General features: G+C 34.8%; 1 protein-coding gene across 4 annotated transcripts in view; it reads right to left on the bottom strand.

The window, feature by feature from the left end:
- The window catches only part of LOC105233023 (lachesin), a 373,180-nt gene extending 352,531 nt beyond the window's left edge, over window positions 1–20,649 (bottom strand). Inside the window, exon 1 of one of the 4 annotated variants that reach the window (XM_049462635.1) lies at window positions 20,064–20,649. The gene's annotated coding sequence lies outside the window, so the exon portion shown is untranslated. The remainder of the gene's footprint in view (window positions 1–20,063) is intronic. The other 3 variants (XM_049462636.1, XM_049462633.1, XM_049462632.1) reach the window with 3 other exon arrangements.
- Between the last annotated feature and the right edge of the window lie 672 nt (window positions 20,650–21,321).

Below are 21,321 nucleotides of genomic sequence, written 5' to 3'. Positions count from 1 at the left end.
TCGCCTGATGCTATTAATAGTGTAACAATACAAAGCCACGTAGCTTATAGTAAACATAGGCTCTAGATATACTTTTCTTTAGATTTAAGTTTTAGTTATAAATTGTAGCTCATAAGGTGCAGCAGTAGCTCACCAAATTATTATAAAATAAATAATTAAAAAAATAAGACTTGTTCAACTTATTTAACTGGCGCCCAACAAGAAGGAGGAACCCAACAAAAGGACTGGAACACAACAAAAACAAATAAGACTTGTTCAACTTATTTCACTGGCGCCCAACAAGAAGGAGGAACCCAACAAAAGGACTGGAACCCAACAAAAACAAACGAATTGGAATATAATTATTATAAATAAATAAAGAAGCATGTAAGTAGAGTGCTTATTAAACAAAGAAACAAATAGAATCTGTGCGAAAGGTTAATTAATTTTCATTAAATATTGTAATATTTTTACGAGTGATAGTGAAGTAGAGTAATCAGACCATATAAAATGTCGCTTAGAGAATCAGAAATAAAAACGCTTATTGAGTTTGCGGTTAACTCTGCACTTTCAAATCAAGCTCAAATTTTTGAACAAAGGTTAAAAACTTTAGAAAATAAATTTGCATCATTAACGGTACCTGAAGTAGAAGTATTTAGAGATGCTGAAATAGTAGTGGTTATCGACTCTACGTCAAGGAAACTTGTCAATAATGCAGTACTATGAGGAAATCGAGCGTAAGTTAACGCTCCTCATTAATAAAACTATAATGACACACGACAGCCCCTTAGCTTCCTCCCTTAACGACAAATACAGAACAGATGCACTGAGAGTATTTATTTCAGGCACGAAAAAACCCTTAAGTGACATTCTTTTTGCAGCACGTCCAAATGACCTGCCATCAGCATTAGCCTTAGCTCAAGAAGTTGAGTCTAATCATAAACGTTTCCAATTCGCAAACAATTTTGCTAAAAGCTTAGAAGAAAGAGCTCATAGAAATGAATATCAGCATCAAAAAAGCTTAGATCCAAACAATGAAAACGTGCAACTGGCTAAAAATCCATTTTTTGGTAGACAAAAAACACAAAATAGAAGATCATTTTCAAAACAGGATACACCCCAACCGATGGATATTGACAATTCATCTCGATTTAGGCGATCTATCCAACAACCAAATAGAAGTTTCTCTCATTATGTACCACCCCCTAATCAGATCATTAAAAGATCATATAATGGCACTGCACGGTATACGGGACCAAAGCAACAAAGGATAAATCATCTTTTACAAAATAAAACCACACTTGCTCAAGACGAATCTGATTATCAAATTACAGCCGAATTAGAGGCAAATGATATTACAGATCAAACTAATCAATATGATGAAGTAAATTTTTTAGAAATTGCTCCCTGTTACCGTTTGTAGAGCGAACGATAGCAGGTAGAACCATAAAGCTTCTTATTGACACAGGAGCTTCAAAAAATTATATTAAACCTTTAACTGAACTAAATAACGTCACTGCAGTAAACGAATCTTTCTTAGTTAAGTCACTTCATGGCTTCAATTCCGTTAAAAAAAAATGTCCTATGCATATTTTCAACACCATAACTACATTCTTTATACTCCCAAATCTGTCAACATTCGACGGAATAATAGGATTAGACCTGCTTAATGAAGTAGGTGCTACATTGGATTTCAAACATAAAGTATTAAAAACAGCATCCGGTTCAGAAATAATTCAGTTTTTAAAATCTTCTGACGTTAATTTTACAGAGATCGAAAGCATAGAAGTTCCCAAACAAATTCAGCCAAAATTCAGAGAAATGATAACAAAAAGACAAGGAGTATTTGCTGACCCTAATGAGGCACTGCCTTACAATACCAATATTGTTGCCACCATCCGAACAGAAGACGAAGAAGCGGTATACTCTAGATTGTACCCTTACCCAATGGGAGTTTCTGACTTTGTAAATAGCGAAGTTAGTAACTGAGAAATAATATAATTAGGCCATCTAGAGCATCACCCTACAATAACCCAGTATGGGTAGTAGATAAAAAAGGATTAGACGAACAAGGAAACAAAAAAAAAAGACTAGTTATAGACTTTAGGAAGCTTAATTCCAAAACAATTGACGATAAATATCCCATACCAAATATAAGTGCAATTCTGTCGAATCTCGGAAAAGCCAAATATTTTACCAGATATTACTTTCTGAAAAGGACAGAGAAAAAACCGCTTTTTCTGTAGCAAATGGGAAATACGAATTTTGCAGACTTCCTTTTGGTTTGAAAAATGCTCCCAGCATTTTTCAAAGAGCTATAGACGATGTACTTAGGGAGCGAATAGGAAAATCATGCTACGTTTATGTAGATGATGTTATAATTTTTTCAGAGAATATGGAAGACCATGTAAGACATATAGCATGGGTATTAGATAAACTTTATACAGCCAATATGAGGGTTTCACGAGAAAAATCGCATTTTTTCAAAGAAAAAGTCGAGTATCTTGGGTTCGTAGTCTCACGAGGAGGCATTACAACAAACCCAAGTAAAATAGAAGCTATTAGCCGATTTGAACAACCAACCACATTGTTTCAAGTTCGATCATTTTTGGGTATGGCAAGCTATTATAGATGCTTTATCAAAGACTTTGCATCTATAGCCAAACCATTAACAGAAATTCTGAAGGGTGATAACGGTAAAGTGAGTGCCGGTCAATCAAAAAAGATACCAGTAAGCCTCAATGAAAAACAACGACTAGCTTTTGACAAACTAAAAAATATTCTAATTTCGGAAGACGTCATGCTACTCTATCCTGACTACCAAAAACCATTTGACTTAACAACAGATGCCTCATCTCTTGGCTTAGGAGCAGTTTTATCTCAAGCTGGGAAACCAATTACTATGATTTCTAGGACCCTTAGGGATAACGAACAAAATTTCGCAACAAATGAACGTGAGCTACTTGCTATAGTGTGGGCATTAAAAACCTTAAGAAACTATTTGTATGGCGAAAAAATCTAAACATTTATACCGACCATCAGCCGCTTACGTTCGCAGTTTCGGATAAAAATCCAAACGCGAAAATAAAAAGATGGAAAGCCTTTATTGATGAACATAATGCACAAATCTATTATAAGCCAGGAAAAGAAAATTTTGTTGCTGATGCTTTATCAAGGCAAAATTTACATGCTTTAGAAGAAGATGTACCATCTGATATAGCCACTGTACATAGCGAATTGTCGTTGACATATGTCATTGACTCCACTGACAAACCAGTAAATTGCTTCCGGAATCAAATAATCATTGAAGAAACCTCAGTCTCCTCAACACAAACTATAATTATGTTTGGCCAAAAAACAAGACATATCATAAATTTTTCAGACAGGAAGGGTCTGCTAGAAAAAGTAAAAGACGCAGTCAATAAGAATGTGGTTAATGCAATCGTGTGTGAATTACCAATCTTAGCACATATTCAAAGTAAACTCGTAGAGATTTTCCCGACAACAAAATTTTGGCACTCAAAAAAATTGGTCATAGACGTTATCGACAAGAATGAGCAAAAAGAGATAATAGTCGCCGAACACAATAGGGCCCACAGGGCAGCCCAAGAAAATAGCACACAAATACTTCAAGACTATTATTTCCCAAAGATGACCCATCTGATAAATGAAATAGTTGCAAATTGCAAAATTTGTAATAGAGCAAAATATGTCCGACACCCGAAAAAACATATTATCGGCGAAACACCTATTCCTTCTCATGTAGGCGAAATACTCCATATTGACATATTTTCTACAGATAAAAAATATTTCTTAACTTGTATCGATAAATTTTCAAAATTCGTCATAGTACAACCTATAGCGTCGAGAACTATAATTGATATAGAACCATCAATTTTACAACTTATGAATTTCTATGCGCATACCAGAATTATATTTTGCGATAATGAGCCATCTTTAAATTCAGGGACAATAAAATCACTTCTGGAAAATAGTTTTAACGTTCAAATTATAAACTCTCCACCACTCCATAGTACATCAAATGGACAGGTAGAGAGATTTCATAGTACCCTCGCGGAAATTGCTAGGTGCTTGAAACTTGAAAAACACATTAATGACACAGTTGAATTAATACTTCAAGCAACAATTGAATACAATAAGTCTGTACACTCTATAATAAATAAGAGACCAATCGACGTAATACACTCCCACCCACCAGATCTCGAAGCAGATATAAGAGAAAAAATAAAAAAGAGTCAAGAAATACAACTAGAGACACATAATGAGACAAGACGTAACAGAACTTTTCAGGTAGGGGATAAAGTACTTATGAAAATAAATAAGAGGCTAGGCAACAAACTTACGCCTCTGTATGAAGAAGCTACAATAGAAGCCGACTTGGGAACAGTGGTTCTAATTAAAGGGAGAGAGGTCCATAAGGACAATTTAAGATAAGTCTAAATCCCACTTTCTATTCTAAACTATATTTTTCTATTAAGGCTACCGACCGTGCTGTTTTTCGTGACTGTAGCAACTGCAAAACTATCCGATTATACACACTCGGACTACATCCCATTAATCGATGGAAATGTAGTTATCTGGCAGCATTTTAAATATCTCAGACACTCATCTAATTTAACCATGTATTCAGAAATAGCTGGCGAAACAAGATTACTGATAAACACTTTCCACAGTCGCATATGAAAAAAATTTTAGAATCTGATATAGGTCATATAGAAAGACTTTTAGAAACAGTTAACATTCACCATAGGCAAGCAAGGAGTATTAATATTCTAGGAACTGCTTTGAAAGTGGTTGCTGGAACTCCCGATTTTGATGATTTTGAAAAACTAAAATTCAATCAACAAAAGCTAATTGAGTCAATAGATAGACAAGCAATAATAAATACACGGATACAGGAACGAATTAACAAATTAACAGAAACCGTAAATACTATCGTTAATTATGCAAAAGATAAAGAAATCGCCACTGGTCACCTCCATGAAACATTACTCGCAAGGGATAGAACCTTAATCTCAGAACTTGAAACTCTATTGTTGTCAATTACACTCGCAAAGATTCGCGTTATTAACCCTCTTATTCTCGATTCTAAAGATATAGAAAACATGTTAAATGAGCACTCTACAGGTATGACAATAATAGATTTAATGGAAGTAGCATATGTCAATGTAATACTAGATCATAATTTCCTACATTTCATAATTAAATATCCTGAACCTAGCTTAGTTTGTAAAAAGATAACTCTTTTTCCTGTTGAACACAACGGCATAATTCTACATTTCGCTAAAGGCAACAACGTTGCAGATTGCGGCGATAAGATCCTGCCAATTGGAAACTGCACCAATACATTAACTAAGACTTTCTGCAAGAAATTACCTTTCACCACTTGCGCTCAACAACTACACTCCGGTGGCACGGCACATTGCAATACTCGTCCCAGCCACCTAAAACCATTGGAAGTAATAGACGACGGTATCATCATTTTAAATGATGTAACTGCTGTTATAAAAATGGACAACAGTTCCGGAAAAACCATCTATGGTACATTTCTGGTGACATTCGATGAAGAAGTCGAAATAAATGGGTCTCTATTCTCGAACATGAAGAATATTGTTAGACGACATCCCAGCTCAGCGACATCGGCGTTCTTGAATATCACTGGACACCAAGAAATTCTAAGTCTATCATACCTACAAAGGCTTAACATCAAGAATCTACAATACATTGGAGAAATAGATAAAAAACTGACAACAAGGCCCGCAACTTTTAGCGTGGCTATCCCCCTCATCATAGCTATTGTATTTTCTATTTTGAAGGTGCTCCAAAAATTAAAAGAAAAGAGACGCGCATCTTCCCTAAAGATTGTTATTGACAGCCTGAGGAAGCCCGAGGACGGCCTACAACTAGAAGGGGAGGAGTTAACTCAAATAGTTCATCCACAGACGGAAAACTGACGCGTGGCTTGAGTTAACAAAATTCTTATCCCACGCTAGCCACTGCGTTGGTCGCTCGATATTATTAATAGTACAACAGAAGATATTGAGAAGATAAGGAAATTCGTTATCTCACGTCAGCCACTGCATTGGTCGCCTGATGCTATTAATAGTGTAACAATACATAGCCACGTAGCTAATAGAAAACATAGGCTCTAGATATACTTTTCTTTATATTTAAGTTTTAGTTATAAATTGTAGCTCATAAGGTGCAGCAGTAGCTCACCAAATTATTATAAAATAAATAATTAAAAAAATAAGACTTGTTCAACTTATTTAACTTACATACAATACATATACGCAGAAAGTAAGTTGGCGGCAGTTCAATTTCGCTACTCATGTAATTATAAAGGCAAACAAAATAATGAACGATTCAACGGACAAACCGTTTAAGCCGATAGCTCCCTCATCTGAAGTTGCGCCATTGCCACGGATATTGAAAATTTTAGCAACATATTCATCTCACTCTATCAGACGACAAAATGACTCACCCCATCCCCTTCCTGAGCTTTGTAAAACCTAACCTACACTTAGTGGCCTGGAAGTGGGTTCATTTGTTTGTCGCAAAAGCCAGGAAAAAGACAACATGCGATAGCGAAAATAGCTGAGAGGAAATAACAAAACACCAAACGATGACAATTGCAAACATATGTCTCCAAAGCTGACGCAAATGTAAAGCTGCGCCCGCACCTTAGGCGTTCAATGTACTCATTCAAAACATAGATAGCAACCAGCTAAGCAAATATTGTAGAACGCTTCGAGGAGTTGAATGGAATTTTAACCATATGTACAATATGTATGAAATGAAATGTTGTACGCATGTACATATACACACCCGTAACTCTATATAAAACATTATTTTACCTTATTCTTGGTATTATTTTGACGGTTTTAGGCGGCTCAAATAGATTCCTTTGGCAAAACGAGCTTGTCCATTTTTCTTTTTCATGAATTTACATATGTAAAAGCTTTTATTTGAGTGTTTATGCCAATGTTGGAATACTTAGCTGCTCCACTTTTAAAAATATGATGGTCATTATATTGAAAATTGTTTTTATTATTCTTTAACATAATTCTTACTGCGGTGATCTTTTTACACCACACTCACTTGATAATTTTATGTTAATTACTTGTAATTATCAGAAAAAAAAACAAAATCATTATACGTAGTTATTATATGTACAAATTCAGCCGGATGTCCTAACATCCTGGTAATAGTTATCTGAGGACTAGGTCAAGTTTTCGCCCAATTGTATCCGTTTTAGGGGCAATGCTATACTGTTACGTGTAAAATATGCACTGAAATTTTCATTGAGATAACTCAAATATTGGTCGATTAATCCAGCATAAAGTCACCTGGAAGTTCAAAAATCTTTATATTAGGTATATGGCAGAGACCTTCATTGAGTATGATCGATCCAGTTTGATCAGCAGAGATAAAGAGATGTCCAACTCCTCTCTCACTGGAAGTGAGGGAGCAATTGCTAAACGTCAAAACCTACTGAACTTTGACAGCTAATCGAGTTCAGTAGGTTTTGACGTTTAGCAATTGGAAACGAGCGATGGCCAGATTGAAATCTTACCAAAAAAATATGTAAACGGAGAGATTTGTTGCACTTACAAATTATGTAAAACAATGAAAATTAAATAAATTTGTGAAATCTAAATGTATTTGATGAAACATTTTGTAATGTGAAGCATCATAGTATTATTTTCAATGGAAAATTATTAAAAACATTTATTGATTAAGAGCTTAAAAGCTTAAAACCTTTTATTGGGTATTGAAAAGTCAAAAGTCAGTTGTTTTAACATGCCATACAAAGATTTAAATAAATTCTCTATGTATTAAATAACCACTAAATAGTAACTTTTATTCTTACTAAATGTTGGGTGTTTTAATTTAAATGTCCAAAAATTAGTATTTTGTCCAACCTGGCCATAATGGAAAATGTTATAAAAAACGCTTATTTTGAAGCGCTCTCACACTGGAATAAGTTGGACATCCCTTTATTCCTGTTGATCAGCCTCGCTCAAATTGGTCACAACTCAGTACAGCGGTTCGCAACAAAATTGTTCGATCGAGTTTCGTGCTCAAAACGAAGGAGTTCGATCAATTGATTTGATTGCTCTGCTTACTGATTGAAACTGATTGTTCGGTTCCGGTATGATGATTGGAAATGATTGTACAGAAAAACACGATCAAGTACAATGATGCACGAAAACTCATACATCGATCAAGTGTGCGTTTGAATTGATTGTGATTGAACCAATCAGATCGAGAATTGTCCTGCAAATATGTATGTGCATAGTTTGTATGTACATATTTGTGTGTTTTAACGGAAACAAGTTGCGATGCATAAAATCCAAAACATTACTGCATATATTTCTTCATTTTTAACGCTTAAAACTAAAATTCAATTAATGCTTAAAATTAATAAACAAAGGTAATGCTTAAAATATTAGGGAACACAAATTTCAAATTTTTATCACTTCTTCATTGAGATCAACAAAAACTTAAAATTAAAATAAATAATAAAAATAAACTTGGTTTCTTAATCGCTAAAACTTAAAAAAAATGAATTTAAAAACAATAAATTATCAACTGAACATGGTCCGAGCCTATTTCTTTTTTCAGTTATAATATTTCCAGCTAAAGAAAAAGAACGCTCAGCGACTGCGCTGCTGGCAGGAACCACCCGGTATGACCAAACGGTATGATTGTGATCGATCGGAATGCAAGCAGCATTCTCGAACATTCTTTGCTGCTCACACAAGGCGTTCGATCGAGAAAAATCATTACGAAACAAGCAACAGTGATTGAAACTGATTGTTCGCTTTGAGCACGCTCGCTTACGATCATTCATTTTTGTTGAAGCAAAGTTTTCCGTCACAAAAAATCTGAGTCAATGATCGGGTATGATTGAAAAAATTGTGATCGTTGCAACTCTCTGGTATATGGGGGCTCAGAGAAGTATTGACCCGATTCAAGCCATTTTTGATATTTTTTAGTTGAAATCGGTCTTTCGGATCCCGAGATATGTGATTTCATCAAAAAGTGGGCGATGCTACGCCCACCGTAAAATTTTCGGATGTGAAATTTAATGTTTCTGGCGTATTTAGTTATTGATTTATTGCACTTTTAGTAGTTTTGAACACTACCGTTATATGGGGAGTGAGCGGATTATCTTCCGATTTCATCCATTTTCACATTTTTGGTCGGAGTTCTTATAATATTCAAGCTCGACAACTTTGGTTGCTTTAGTGGCTTAGGCGATAAGCACATTTAACTTATTAGAAGGCGGGGCCACGCCCATTTTTTTTTTAAATTTTCTCCCACAGATGTCCAAGGTCCTGCGATCCCCTGTGCCAAACTGCAGTTTAATATATTTAATAGGTATTTAGTTATGGCAGTTGATATCTCCAAGGTCCTGCGACCCCCTGTGCTAAACTGTAGTTTAATATATTAATTGGGTATGTAGTTATGGCACTTGATATGTTTTCGTTTAATGGAGGTTTGTGGGCGTGGCAGTGGTCAGATTACGCTCGTCTACGAACTCGAAATTTACCCACATACCAAGTTTCATTAAGATATCTCCATTTTTACTTAAGCTACAGCTTGCACGGACGGACAGACAGTCAACCGGATTTCAACTCGTCAACCCTATATCTATCTCGCTTAGTTTTGGGTAATACGTACAAACGTTAGGTGAACAAAATTATAATACACGGTAGCAACTGGTTGCAAGTGGATAAAAACGAATGTACATATGCGTACTTCCAAGAGTTTGTATGTCTCTACTGGCAAAAGACATTTTAAATAATTTAATAATTTTTTAAAAGTTTTGTAAAAATGATCTGATGTAAGTCTTCCATAGTATGGAAATATGACAACATGACGATGCGTTATACGAATGAACAAATAACTTTATGTACACTCGCACAATGCTAGATAGACACGTCTTATAAAATAATAGCGTGATATAATATCGTATTGTGAAGCTGAGTTATGGCACTTTATCAATTTTGGTTAGTGGCATTTTATGGATGTGGCAATATTCCGACTTGCAATACAAACTTCCTAATCATCCTAAATCATGTATACATATATAGTATTATATATAATATTAACACAATTTTCTCAACGACATGAAACGTTTTTTAATCGATTGACAAATTGGGTGAGATCCACCAAAAATTATTATATTAAATATAATAGTCTTTATTCAGTTTAATATCATGGTGGAAAATTTTCAAATCGTCCTTCTAATATCATATTTTGCTAAATAAAAAAAACACATTATGAATCGTTAACGTGCGAGTGACCTGCTTTATTGCAATAACACTGCAGTCAGTTCGTGTATTGAATAGAAAAAAGTCGCAAAAAAAAAAGTTTGGGCCAAGTTTTGTGAATCTTTCGAGAATTTCTTCTGCAGTGGCTTCATTTTCATTATGCGTGTGCAGCAACGCCAGGCTGATCAATCTATCATGAATAATGTTCGTCCTCAGCAACTTTTTCATTCGGCGAAGTGTCAAAAAAGAGTGTTCAGAGCTCACGTTCGTCAGAGGAAATGTGCAGAATATGCGAGTAAAACAATGAATTCAAGGGTGGTATAGGTCTATATCGCAGTTCTTCAACGTTTTCAATGCAGTAGTCGGTAACTTGCTGTCTTTTGACTTTTGCTTCTGTCCCCAATAGCACTGCTATTTATCACGTTCACCTTTGAGCTTAAAACGTAGCACAACGTTGCCATTATCCAAAAAGGCCTTTGAAACTATCTATCAAGCAGTCAATAAGATTTTCCATTTCTTTGGTTTTCAACAACATACTTTTTTTGTGAGCAGCAAACTCAGTTAAAACCATCCAATACTTCTCTAGGAAAGCGCGTCTTCAAATCTTCGACGATTGTATCCAACAGAGGAATGTACACTGAGACCCTGTAGTATTCTTCGCAAGTTGTCATCCAAAAATTTTTGCGATTTGTTTGTCGGCTGTGGATTCTTGGTTTTTCTTCGTCAACTTTCAGTTCTGCCCAATTTTTTCGTGTCTGAATAAATGGATCGAAAATGTTCCTCACATTTTTCGGAACGTTACAACCAACCTATCTATCATATTTGATGCCTCTGCCAGAGCGATCGTTTCAGAAAGAATCACGCTGAATGAATGAGTTAGAGAAAGAATATCACATATGCAAAAAACATAAACAAAAAAACATTTCAAGTACTCTATCAAGCCGCGTCGCTTCAAATTTAGCATTTTCAGTTATTGATCTGATTGGATGTATTAACAATTTAATCTGCATACGTTGCTACACTTTAAACTTCAGTGGTATCTTAGCATTATTTATTATATTCAAAAATGAAACCACACTAATGTCCATGCGCTCATCTATTTATCTCTATGTGTGTACGTATGCGTATATACGCTCGTAAATATGCAGAGCTTTGTGTAGCAAAGGCTGCTAATTTGATCGATGATATGTAGAAATTGTTGACATAAAAGCATATACATATGTATATATTAGGATGTCCCTTACATGACGGAATTTTTTTTTTTTTGGAAATTCAAAACGCATACCCAATATATTTTTTATAAATGTAAATATATACTCAAATATAAATTTTCATCTTTCTACGACGAGTGCAACTCGTGCCGACCAACCCCCCAAAGTTTTCTTTGTCTTAGTATATAGCCATTATTCTGAGATATAGCCTATCTATTATTTGTGTTACTGTAAAATTAATTAAAACGCTATTAAATAAAAAAGTGGTTAGGTTAGACAAATATTTATTAAAAGAACCTTAAAATTAAGCAGGATAACTTCTTTTTAGAGTATTTTTTTTTACAATCTGGATATAAGTGCCTATGTTCCTGGACACATCGTAATAAAAATTGTTTTTGCTCTTCTGCGGCTGTGATTAGTCCGTTAAAGTCTTGCATTAATTTAACGGCCCTTTCAGCAGTGTCATTTACGACTTTTAACTGGCTTACTTTTCGTAAAGCATCCTGAAAGGCAGCATTACCTTCCCAAGCAGATACATCGACGTGGAGAAAGTTTACATCTATTTGAAATCTTGAAAAAAAATGGATGCTCCGCATAGAAACAAAATCATCCAGAGTTTTATCTGAAACAAAACAAAAATATATTAAATTTTAAATAACAAAAATAATATAGATAAGATCTGTAAAAATTAGACTTACCAAACAACGTATTAGACATTTCTAGCGTCGATGGAATGTAGCGTTTTTCAATATTCGGACTTTCCTCTCTGTTTAAGTTGGCAATAATTTTCCTTTTAGTCTCATTATCAACTGTATTATCAAAAAGTGATAAACTAACAGTTTCTTCACAAAGGTACCATAAATGCTGACTAAACTTGCTTATGGAAGCTTTAGATATAGCTGCATCAACTTTTTCATATGCTTTCAATGCTTTCAAAAAGCACAAATCTTGGTTTGGTGCTTTAGCCGCCACCGAGCATTGAAGCCATGGTTTAACATACAATGTTACAATAAACAAGCAAACATCTTGCAGAGCCTTTTTATCATTAGCGTTCATACGAAATTGAGACTGCAGTAAACATATTTTCAATGAATATATTGCTCTTGACATCCATCTTGCCTGGTGCATAGCTCCAGGAGGTCTGATTTTTATTTTACGTTCTTTATCTCCTCCCAAAAATACTACACATAGCTCAACCAATTCCCGATAGTCATCTCTTACAAAAGATTTGTCTAGTTCTGCCTTATAATACATCAACAAGGATGTAATATCAGTCTCAGCAGAATAATTCTGTATGAAATCAAGGCAGAGTTCAATATTATTAGAATCGATGTTTTTCCAATTGTCTCTAAACTTTTTGAAGAAGGGAATGTCAGGACTATTAGTTACTTGTTTCAGTTTGATTTCAAAGACAGATTTTAGGACCAGCTCATAAATATGATGGCGACAAGCAAATAGCAGCAACTCTCTCTCTAAAATCTGCTCTAGAAGAACACAAGCTCCACTGAAACGGCCGGTATTAGAAGCAGTTGTATCGCAGCACATTATCTGTACTTTTTCATTAAGATTCCAATCGGAGAGGGCGATTGAAACGGCATTGGCTTGATCCTTACCAGAAGAACTGTCTAGTTTTGGTACTGCGAGAAGCTGTTCTCTATTGTCAAATGAAGCAATAATTGGTAAACGTTCTTCTTTTGAACTTCGCACGTCCAACCCAGGTAAAAGTTTCCCATCCCAATGAACTGTTACTACATCAGGTATATTGTTCTGAAAGTCAGCTTTTATTGCTTCTGCTCTGGATTTTCTAGTCTGAGTACGAATTCGCTGAATTGAGGACTTGTTGATGGTGAAATCATCGCTACTTAGACCAAGTGCCTCTACGACTGCATGAAGAATGTAAACAGAGTCTCTTATGCTGAGTTGACATCGATCCAATGTCGCAACAAGTTTAGGTGTTACAATATTTTTTCGACCTCTTCTTTTAGTGCATGGAGCTTCTTCTGGTACTGCGTTTTGTGTATCCAAAATCTCTTCTTCCCCTGAATCATCTGAGTTTATTACATTAATGGCTGTTGAAGTTGATGGGACTGCCAATAACTCCCTATGTCTGACATTTCTTTCCTCTTCTCCTATCTGTCTTTGTTTAGCTCTTTCTTCTTTATCCGCTAACTTTCTGTCCACACCACCAAGACATCCTGGTCGACCTGGCTCCCGTTGTTTCATCAGAAATAGTTTGTCTTCCTCTATTTTTATCATATCAAAAGCATTAGCATGTGCGATATCAAATAAGTTATCAAGATTATTCATAAAATCATTTTCACGATTTTTAAACGTAACTTGAGTTTTTTTGATATTTTTTTGCAGTTCTCTCCATGAATGATATAGGTCTATAAGTTTCTTTACGCAGTTGGGAAATGCTTTTGCGGGAATTCTTGCCTTTTCCCAATATATGATACACTCCCTAATCACTAAATTTGCACTTTCACTGACAGTCAATTTTACTTCTCGAATATTATAAAACAATACAGCGAGAACTTGTCGATTTGATGGTAATTTTGCACCACTAATTTGATGGCTAGGCAAACCGATAAGGAAAATATTTTGTTTATCATTTCGTAATTCAACCGACATCTTTAAGCATTAAACAATTGCACTCTAATGACCTGAAACATAAATACGAAATGGCAATTACAACCCGTAGCTACAGGTTGCAGGGCTCAGTTGCGCGGGTCTTGTATGAACAAGTTTCAATCGCAAGTCGGCACGGGTTATCGTTGATAAAACGAGCTGATATTTTTTTTTAAATAGTATTATGCTAAAACAAAACTTTTAAGAAGGTATGCATAAAAAATTAAACACTTCGAAATTTAAGGGACACCCTAGTATATATATATAAGTATGTGTGGTATATACATAAAATTTACTCTTGGGTCATGTTTGGTTGGGTAATTCATTAAAACTCAATTAATTTAAATCTCGCGCTTTATATTGCATAAACCTGCATGTAGCGTTATGTGTTTAGGCAAACACGTTCGTATATTCTCTTATACATACATATCTAAAAATTAAACGCGTTTTTTGTAAGTCGCGCATTATGCCCGAACCACAGCACGGAAAGACGTGAAAATAGTCCTGGAAAAGGTCCTAACGGCTTCCTTTTTTGCAAAACCACCCTCGATTTCGCAATTTATGTCCATATTTATAACTCAAGAACGGCTGAAAATTTGTGATGGCATAGCTTCCTTCTACTTTCTATCGTTTTATGTTAAAAGTCGCAACAATTCATGAATAAAAAATTATATTTCAAAACATAAGCATGTGTTCAATATTCATGTAAAAATCATTTGAAAATTTTTTTCTTCAAAAATACAAAATAAAATTACACTGGTACTGGCAGCGTACAGTGGTTTTGTTTACATAAACTATATATGGATTACAGTTATAGTTGTAACTGATACCGATAAGTTTGAGAAGTAGTTCTTAAGTCTAGTATCGGGATTTTAACCAGATTACATTCGATGAATGTTGGACAAAACAACCATATGATTAGATATAGGGCGTGCCCATTTCTGCTCTACTCACTATAACTAGAAGCATATACATATGTATATGGGTACCGGTATACGATGCAGATGCATATTTATGTATGTACTATTCCTTAAGTCAGCGTTTCCCAAATGCCGGGTCGCGACCCGTTACCGGGCCATCAAAATAAAATACCGGGAAGCAACATTCCCGCCTTGTTTTCAAAATAATACCTACTATCGATCGATCGATGCATCGTAATATTCGTAAGCGGAAATCGACGCGCGCGCGCCCGCACGTGCCACTCACCGCTGATGACTGACCTGAAGTTGAAAGAAAAGAGCGAGGCGAAGGCACAGCCAGAGAACTTAAATTATATAATCTTTAATTAAAAATAAGCAACAGCTACATACTTCGCACTAAAAAGTGAGTACCAACGATACCAAAATATTATAATTTAATATTAATAAAACATTTCTCTTACTATTATTAAACGTGTATTATGTAATCTCATGTAACCGTCTTGAGTTAAATATTATTAAGTGGGTCACGAAAGGACAGTGTGAAAATTCCGGGTCATGGCAAAACTAAGTTTGGGAAGCACTGCCTTAAGTGATTTACGATGACAAAAAAATATAGATTGCCAATTTAATTATTCCATTCGATATCCTTGACAACAAAGAGCGTACGGTGTAACTACATATAAAGCTTAATCATATAACTCCATTTAACAACTAAAACTATTTAAATTATTTTTCAAAAATTTTAAAATTAGAAACGCAATTGATAGTAACATCAATGTTATAAATTCTCGTGATTAACATAGTCTTTATTTAATAGCTCTAGCTGATTTTTATCCAACCAGTTTCAAAATTTAACAACATTTATTGAATATGAAACCAAGTATGACAGACGGCAGCGTTGAACCCTATTAACTGCATTAAGTATTGTATTATAAACAACAAAATGAGTATTGTTAAATACGCGAATAACTTTTAAAAGTTGGAAACTTTGTTGTTAAAGCAAAACAGGCTAAGAAGCGGTGAAGAATTTGTCATTTGCCTAGGGTGGTAAATTGTCTTCGGCCAGCCCTGTGTGCAACCGAACATTATAAACAGTCTCAGAACATTGTAAACCTCTTGAAGAATTAAAGAGGTGGAAATATTTTCGGATGTCTGTAAAATTTTATAAAAAAATGTTTCATATGAGTTTAACATTAATTATTAGACGATGTTGACTATAATCATATTTTCGTATTACATACTTCCTATATGTACTACACTATATTTTTTTTGTTAGAACTGTTGGATGGTATACACTGATATTACTAATTTTTAAACCAACTATGAAATTAAGCGAGACTATTTAAAAAATAAAAATAATTTTTAAATAAAATCGACAATATGTTTGGGTGCTTGTGGATGTACTGGAAAAAATTAATTAATTTTTAACATCAGACCACATTATTAGACATAAGACACTTAATTTCATTAAGATAGTTCATAAATTGGCTGGTATTTTCTGTATAATGCCAATCGTTGGTTCATAGCTTCTTGTAATAGAGACTTAAACAGCTTCAGTCTGATTTCGAACAGTTTCAAAAGAGAGCCATGACTTTTGCTAAGTTCTACACCGTTATCTATATTGGTATAACCTTTCAACTGGTATGAATTCTACTAACGGGTGATTTTTTTGAGGTTAGGATTTTCATGCATTAGTATTTGACAGATCACGTGGGATTTCAGACATGGTGTCAAAGAGAAAGATGCTCAGTATGCTTTGACATTTCATCATGAATAGACTTACTAACGAGCAACGCTTGCAAATCATTGAATTTTATTACCAAAATCAGTGTTCGGTTCGAAATGTGTTTCGCGCTTTACGTCCGACAAATTTTGTTCAGCGATGAGGCTCATTTCTGGTTGAATGGCTACGTAAATAAGCAAAATTGCCGCATTTGGGGTGAAGAGCAACCAGAAGCCGTTCAAGAACTGTGTGGTGTGGTTTGTACGCTGGTGGAATCATTGGACCGTATTTTTTCAAAGATGCTGTTGGACGCAACGTTACGGTGAATGGCGATCGCTATCGTTCGATGCTAACAAACTTTTTGTTGCCAAAAATGGAAGAACTGAACTTGGTTGACATGTGGTTTCAACAAGATGGCGCTACATGCCACACAGCTCGCGATTCTATGGCCATTTTGAGGGAAAACTTCGGACAACAATTCATCTCAAGAAATGGACCCGTAAGTTGGCCACCAAGATCATGCGATTTAACGCCTTTAGACTATTTTTTGTGGGGCTACGTCAAGTCTAAAGTCTACAGAAATAAGCCAGCAACTATTCCAGCTTTGGAAGACAACATTTCCGAAGAAATTCGGGCTATTCCGGCCGAAATGCTCGAAAAAGTTGCCCAAAATTGGACTTTCCGAATGGACCACCTAAGACGCAGCCGCGGTCAACATTTAAATGAAATTATCTTCAAAAAGTAAATGTCATGAACCAATCTAACGTTTCAAATAAAGAACCGATGAGATTTTGCAAATTTTATGCGTTTTTTTTTTAAAAAAAGTTATCAAGCTCTTAAAAAATCACCCTTTAGTTATTGATTGCTCCCGAAATAGAATAATTAAAATTTCTTCGAAAGACATTTCATGTTTTACAATATTTAGGAATTGTCTTATACTATGTTCGGACCGACAACGAAAACATGTTTTCTTGGGAAAAACTGGTTTTCGCACGAAAACTTGTGTTTTCGTCCATGTAAAATCTGTCAAACGAAAACACAGTTTTCGCTGAAACTACTTGAAAACTTATATTCCACTCTTTATAATCGGTGCCTGCTCTGGTTTAATCAATGTTTTTGGAAGACATGTTCTGCCAGCCCTAAATTGTCACTTGATATTTGTTTACATTCCATATACAAATACAGCTGTCGCTTGATATTCTCATATTAGGGCGATTCTCTTGCTCTTGCAAAACCTTGTACCGTGCAGAAATTGCAGAGTTTTCCATTTGGTGCAACCGCACAACAACAAACACAAAATTTACAATGGCTGTAAAATATGTCAGACCAAAACTCATGTTTATTTTCCGGCCGTCATATATCACTAGATTCTGCAGTGGTGGCTCTTTTGGCCTCGCACATTTCGGTATAGGATTTTTACGTTTTGTGTCATTGTGCAATTTTGCAAAAGCAAGGGAATACCGCTTTTGATAGTTGTAAGTGAAAACTCATCGAAAACACACATTGTCGGTCCGAACGACTTAGATTCCATAACATACAAATGTGTTTTCAAAATGTTTTCAATGTCGGTCCGAACATAATATTAAGTGTTTAGGCTTAATGCAACTTAATGCAGAAATTCCAATAAGTTGAATGAATTAAATTACATTGGAAGCATTCTCGAAGCATCATTAATCTTAAGCCGTATTCTCTAGGCGCGTTTATACCTACGGTAAATATTGAGTTGAACTTTTCTTCTTAGTCCCACATTGTGTACATTTCAAATTGATACATACTGGGTCGTTTCCATTGGTCTTTGTTTTATGGAATATTTTTTTATATTACGGATTCGAATCAGATACTCAGCGTACTCCACTATGCCTACTTTAAATTTGTAAAAGAAACAAAAAGTTCTGCTATAAAGTGTTGCCAAATATGCGCAACGCCTGAAAATTTCGAATGCATGGCAGAAGGTGTACAATATTTCAACATATTGAACCAGCAAATACCATTAAACCCATACAAGATTGTTGGATTGTTGAAAGCTAAATATTCGAGGCGAGTTGTGACATTAGACCAATATGTTAATTTCAGCTGTTCAGTATTGGTCAATTCTAGATGGATTATAGACCAATTTTTTCATTAAAACTAAACCAGTTGATGTTTTAAATAAAAATAAATGGTAAGTATGTACTACATGTATCCGAAAATTCACAAAAAGATCTTTTAGTAACCGGTATAAATATCACAATAACAATATCAGATCGATATATTACATTTAATAAGAATTCGACTCTGGCGCCACCTAGCGTTGGTTTTCCTTTCCCTACAATTCGGACAATAGCCTTGCGGCACAATCAGCATCATAATGTTGATATACGTATATATGTATTCTAATTTTTAAAAAGGGACAAATACTCTTTACGTAAATATATGTATTTGTGTCAAGTATTTGACAATATTATTTTATTTTCTAAAATATTTTAATAAAAAACCTATAACCATGGACATTGTTGTATTTACATAAGAGGCTTGTCAGTATCCACTTTTGTATGAATATTAACCAAACTGCCAAAATCTTACTATATATCTTCCCCTCTGCCTCTTTTTACCTCCTTAATCAATGTCATAATTTTATAATTCTCTAATTTAGTGTAGGATAAACATACAAGAATACATTATATTAAATAGGTGAAAAATCATTAAAAAGTCAGTCTACGTAGAATTATATTAATTATATAATAAGATACTTTTCACAGCTTTCGATATTAACTCAACTCACGACATTTATTGCACAAACATGAGCATATAGTATTTCCCAAAACCCTCTATAGTGATAATAACAATAAATTTATTAGATCTAAGTGTTGAAGGCCTTGAAATGTTTGGTGATACGTAAGAAACACATATTTAAATATGAATATGCTCGTATGTAATTAGATTTTATATAATTTTATTAAGTTTTAAGCAATTAATTGTGTTTTTCTAAACATTGCATGGTTTAAATTAACGAACTTAAATTAATTTTCGTTAATTTAACTTTTTTGAATATGTCAAATTTATCGTCACTATTTCCTCTACCAGCCGTTTTATTTTTTGGTTGTTTTTATATTGGTTCTTACTCCTCTGAATTATTTGTGTTTTTCTAGACATTGCATGGTTTAAAATAACGAACATAAATTAATTTTCGTTAATTTAACTTTTTTGAATATGTCAAATTTATCTTCACTATTTCCTCTACCAGCCGTTTTATTTTTTGGTTGTTTTTATATTGAGTCTTACTCCTCTGAACATTTGATTTGCAATTAAAAACACTTACAAACGCATATTTTTTCTTTGATTTTTATGTTCTTCTCAATAAATGGTTTATTGGTGCAAGTTTTCGTTAACTTTAAAATAGTTAATTGCAATCTCTACAAAATACCATGTAAGCTCGATATTCGGAGCACTACCGAACTAAGCAAGTAAATGTCGGAACCGTTCCACGCAATGAACACTCGCGTCCAATTCGTACAGAATCTTTTGCGCAACTGAATACGAAGCTACTCAAAACAGGACATCAGGATACGGTGCGACAATTCCTGTATAGGCCGACACAAATTGGCCAAAATTAACAACAACCACAATAGTAAGCAAAAAACGAATACATCGGTATACAATTTAAAGGTACGAAGACGATGTGGGCACATGCTACCGCCAACCAGCGCGACGTACTGCTATCCAACAACACGGTTGTGCCACATATACATATGGTACAAAAATAACAGCGGCAGCGTTAAGTCGAAGCGAACAATGGAACGAAGCAGATAGTTGGTAAACCCGAGATGTGCACGAAAGCCAAAACAACAATAAAGGCAGAAATATAGCAACATCAATGAGAATAAATGTGTTTACGACGCCAAACCCGAATAGCGAATATTATTATTACATTTGGATAGTTGCGATGGAGCTGCCGACTGGAGATATGTTTCTGTTCGTGTTCGTTTTTGTATGGGAGGCTCACTTCGGTACAGGAGGCATACTTCGGCAGAAAGAGCGACAAAACGAAGTATGGAGCAAGTGGGTGGTCTATGTTTCTGGCTGGCTGAAGTTGGCCGATATGTATTGTCGGATGGTTGTTACCGGTGTTATTGCCGACATTGTAGTTAGATTGGGAGCGAGAGACCACAACCACAACAACATACCGCAAACACGCGTCAAAAACGTAACAACATGACTAACACAATCACACTTTCATATCCATACACGTTAGAGTTGGTTCAAAGTTTGGGTTTGAGCCTGCACAGAACGAAGGCAGGCGTTCAGGCACTAGTACATTATCATTGAAGGAGGGCGAGAAGACTATGTTGATCACACATGTTGCATCGAACTTATACTAATGCTGGCTCAAACAGCTGTTTGAAACAATTACATATTTTATAATTTTATACGTCTATACATCAAACAACAAATACCTATCTTCATATAAGTACAATAAGTATGTACATATGTATGACTATGCATGCATTTAGAAACCTGACATTGCTTGCAGAAATAAATAATTTTAAACTTTCGTTGTATAAAAAAATACATGTTCG

The sequence above is a fragment of the Bactrocera dorsalis genome, chromosome 1, assembly GCF_023373825.1.
Source record: "Bactrocera dorsalis isolate Fly_Bdor chromosome 1, ASM2337382v1, whole genome shotgun sequence".
Classification (NCBI taxonomy): Eukaryota; Metazoa; Arthropoda; class Insecta; order Diptera; family Tephritidae; genus Bactrocera; species Bactrocera dorsalis.
Note: the sequence above shows the minus strand (reverse complement) of the source record. Positions and strands in the feature narration are given on the sequence as shown.